General features: G+C 43.0%; 1 non-coding gene across 1 annotated transcript; it reads right to left on the bottom strand.

Annotated features, from left to right (window-relative positions):
- Nucleotides 1-4,493: 4,493 nt before the first annotated feature.
- Nucleotides 4,494-4,600, bottom strand: LOC112427074 (U6 spliceosomal RNA). The gene has a single exon (XR_003018527.1). It is a non-coding gene; the product is annotated as a U6 spliceosomal RNA (small nuclear RNA).

Genomic DNA, 4,600 nt, shown 5'->3' on the forward strand with positions numbered 1-4,600 from the left:
GGAGTTTGAGTCCAGCTTGGCTAACATGGTGAAACCTGTCTCTGCTAAAAATACAAAAATTAGCCAGGCGTGGTGGGGGGTGCCTGTAATCCCAGCTACTCAGGAGGGTGAGGCAGAAGAATCCCTTGAACCCAGAAGGTGGAGGTTGCAGTGAGCCAAGATCATACCACTGCACTCCAGTCTGGGTGACAGAGCAAGACTCTGCCTCAAAAAACAAAACAAAACATACAAACTCTTTAACATTCCTTTTTCAAACACAAGCTGTGCTGTCATCCTTTCGATTATTACCATAACATAATTTTGATTAAACTCTTAATTTTATTTCATTTACATGACTAGGCCTAAAATCAACATTTTAACCACACCATGAAAAAATCATTAGCCAATTTATACTCACTCAGTGGTTGAAATGAAGTAGTAAAAACCATTTTGCTTTTCCTTCCTCTCTCTCCCTTTTCCTTCCCCCCTTTTCCTTTTTCATTCCTCCCTCCTTTCTTCCACAAACATTCATCCTTTTATGAGCCTGAAGCTTTTCTAAGTGCACACATTTGGAAGATAGAATACTTAGATTCAAGCATACTTAGCCAGTCATGTCCAGAATAAGTTTAATATGATGCAATTGACCTATTGTAATATCCATCCAGACATCTCACATGTTTTTAAACTCTAATTTTGGCCCATTCATCTTTGAGTACTGACTCACCACCATGCAGTTCTTGATTAGATTATTGTTCACTCCTACTCTGAGAGCAAAATAAGAGTGTGCTCAGCTGACTCTAGTGAGTCAGTGGACCGTCTTTTCATTTCCTAATTCTAGTTCTACTTCAGGATTGAATAAGCAATTATATACACAGCAATTGTAATTAAACCCATTAATTTAAAAAATACACATAGACCTTAACACATCAATTAAAATGGTTATAGGTTGTGTCTAACAAAGCATGGGAATCAAACAAGTAAATATTTCTATGTACAAAGGCTGAAATAGAAAACAAGACTGAGTATGTTTAACGTAGCTGATACATCACTGTGGACCTGCTTCCATGTCTTCTGCTGTTTATAGAAATGATTTTTTTTCTTTTTTTTTTTTTTTTCTGAGATGGAGTTTCACTCTTGTTGCCCAGGCTGGAGTGCAATGGCGCAATCTCAGCTCACTGCAACCTATGCCTCCCAGGTTCAAGTGATTCTCTTGCCTTAGCCTCTCGAGTGGCTGGGATTACAGGCGCATGCCACCACGCCCAGCTAATTTTGTATTTTTAGTAGAGACGGGGTTTCTCCATGTTGGTCAGGCTGGTCTCGAACTCTTGACCTCAGGTGATCTGCCTGCCTCAGCCTCCCAAAGTGCTGGGATTACAGGCGTGAGCCACTGTGCCCTGCCAGAAATTATTTTCTTCTGTTGCTTTCGTTGTTGTTGATATTTGGTAGGCTGCCCAGGTCTTCTAAAGTAAGGACAAAAGATAAGAATTTGTTAGCTCTTGTATATGATGTTTATTAACATCCCAATGACACATGAAAAAATGTCCTGAAGGGTATCATTTATATTTGAGCTTATCTTGGCTGGGTGCAGTGGCTCACACCTATAATCCCAGCACTTTGGGAGGCTGAGGCAGGAGGATCACTTGAGCTCAGGAGTTCGAGACTAGCCTGGGCAACATGGTGAAATCTCCATCTCTAGTAAAAATACAAAAATTAGCGGGGCATGGTGGTGCCCACCTATAGTCCCAGTTCCTTGGAAGGCTGAGGGGGGAAGATTGCTTGAGCCTGACAGGTTGAGGCTTCAGTGAGCAGTGATCATGCCACTGCACTCCAGCTTGGGTGACAGAACAAGACCCTGTCTCAAAAAAATATATATATAGTTTCTCTAAGCTATTCATTTTAAAATAAACTAGGAAATTCTGGCCGGGCGCGGTGGCTCAAGCCTGTAATCCCAGCACTTTGGGAGGCCGAGACGGGCGGATCATGAGGTCAGGAGATCGAGACCATCCTGGCTAACCCAGTGAAACTCCATCTCTACTAAAAAATACAAAAAACTAGCCGGGCGAGGTGGCGGGCGCCTATAGTCCCAGCTACTCGGGAGGCTGAGGCAGGAGAATGGCGTGAACCCGGGAGGCGGAGCTTGCAGTGAGCTGAGATCCGGCCACTGCACTCCAGCCTGGGCGACAGAGCGAGACTCCGTCTCAAAAAAAAAAAAAAAAAAAAAAAACCTAGGAAATTCTGTATGTTCAGCTAAGCTACTTTATAAAATGAAGTCAAGGGGTAAATCTTAACAAACTTGTCTGAATATAGATGAGGACTTTCCTATTTATTTTTAGGATAATCCTCAGTGGTGCTAACAATGGGTAGGAAGTAGCCCCCATTTTAAAAAGGGTGTCTGAACACATGTGCACAGGCCTTACTATGACACAGTCATTCTTTCTGGTCCAGGAATCGTCACTCCCAAAATCCTATAGCAGAGAAGGCTGGTGTTTCATTAAGATGGATGCATCTTTGGGGGTACCTCACAAAAAGAGAGAGCACACTGGCATTCATTCTCTGTTCTACATAGGATGGAGCCAAGTGAAAGCAGACAGTAAAAGCACCCCTTAGAGAATCGATGGGTTAGCCAGAAACAGGTATGGGACTCGTACTCCTTGGCCAGGTGCTTGCTGGGCTGGAGGAGTGTGTAGGCCTGCCCAGTGCTACTACAGGAGTGAAAGACAGTTGAATGTTGGGGAGAACCCAACAAGGGTCTGATAGAGGCAGGAGGCAGGCAAATGCCAGGCAGATAGGGGCAGGTCCCTGGTGAAACCCAACTTTCAAGACAGAAACTGTTCCGCGTAAATACTCGGATGGGATTAAGAACCCACCTTCCTGTTTGGTGCACTTTCCTTTGATTGATCCCCACTCTTCACCTATTTTACATATACCTACCCTTTCCTAATTGGTTTTCTACATTGTTGTGCCCACCTTTGAGTGGTGTCTTTGCTATGACTGTTTTTGCATACTCACAAACCAAACAGCACACACTCCCTATTCTGAGCCTGTAAAAAGCCCCAGGCTCAGCCATGTCAGGGAACTTTCCTGTCTTCGGGTAGGAGAACTACTCCCACCCCCCTGCCATGTCCCCTCTTTTTGCTGAAAGCTTTCCTTTCACTTAATAAATTCTACTGCACTCACTCTTTGATGTTTGTGTGTCTAATTCTTCCTGGCCATGAGACAAGAACCCAGACTTAGCTGAGCTAAGGAGCAAAAATCCTGCATCAGGTCTCCTGGAGTTTGAGGGGTATAGAGGAACTAGAGTGATCTCTAGTGGCAGGGAAAGGACAGATGGTTACTGTGGCACCAATTACACCACTGTGGTTTGGCTGGGCAAGAATGCATAAGGTTATCCACGAACCACGGGGACACTGTAGAGACTGTTCACCAGATGGAGTAAAGGGACAGGCCATGTACCATTTCCTCAATGCTGGTCCTGCCTGCCAGCTGTCATAGAATACAGGGGAGGAATAGGGATGAGAAGAGAGGACAGAAGATTTAAATTGGATGAGAAATTAAAGTTTAATATAGACTGAACTATAATTTTTCATAGCTGAAAATGAGTCTCTTCTCACATCTGAGAATGGCCCCAAAGCTAAGATCTCCCTGAAATGTCATCCAGAGACCAAGAAGGGAGATCTGCTTGCTTGAAGGTAGCAGTAGAGAATAAAAGGAGTTTACTGATTATAATAACCAATTCAGTACATTCAATAAATTAGTTACACAGTTTATTTTAAAAGTAAGCTACTGTACCATCTAAGGTCTAACCTTGTATGTGTGTGTGTATGTGTGTGTGTGTGTGTGTGTGTGTATATATATGTATATATATCCCACAAAGAAAAAATAAAAACAAATTAAAAAAAAAAAAAAAAAAAGAAACTTGAACCTGAATTTAGCCTAGCCTCTTCAACAAACTCTCAGCTTACAGGAAGTATGGGTGGTGGAAGAACCCATTAATGACACCAGGAGAAAAGTGCCAGCCCAATCCTGAATGTAAGAAATTCAACAGGACAAACAGCCTTACTTCTTCAATGAACACATAGCATGTTACAAAGTTAATTCACGATCCCAGAGTTAAAAGCATTAGAAAAGGGAGGAAACACAAGGGAAGGGGAACTATCATACATTAAAAGAGACTTAAAAATTTTTTTTCTTTTTTGAAACAGAGTCTCGCTCTGTCGCCCAGGCTGGAGTGCAGTGGTACGATCTCGGCTCACTGCAAGCTCTGCCTCCTGGGTTCACACCATTGTCCTGCCTCAGCCTCCCGAGTAGCTGGGACTAGCGGCGCCCACCACCATGCACAGCTAATTTTGTGTATTTTTTTTTTTAGTAGAGATGGGGTTTCACTGTGTGAACCAGGAAGGTTTGGATCTCCTGACTTTGTGATCCGCCCTCCTTGGCCTCCCAAAGTGCTGGAATTACAGGCATAAGCCACTGCATCCGGACTAAAAAAAGTTTAATTTCAATTAATTAATTAATTAATTTTGGAACGCTTCACAAATTTACATGTCATTCTTGCACAGGGGCCATGCTAATCTTCTCTGTATCATTCCAATTTTAGTATATGTGCTGCTGAGGCGAGCAA

This window comes from Macaca nemestrina, chromosome 10 (assembly GCF_043159975.1).
Source record: "Macaca nemestrina isolate mMacNem1 chromosome 10, mMacNem.hap1, whole genome shotgun sequence".
Lineage (NCBI taxonomy): Eukaryota > Metazoa > Chordata > Mammalia > Primates > Cercopithecidae > Macaca > Macaca nemestrina.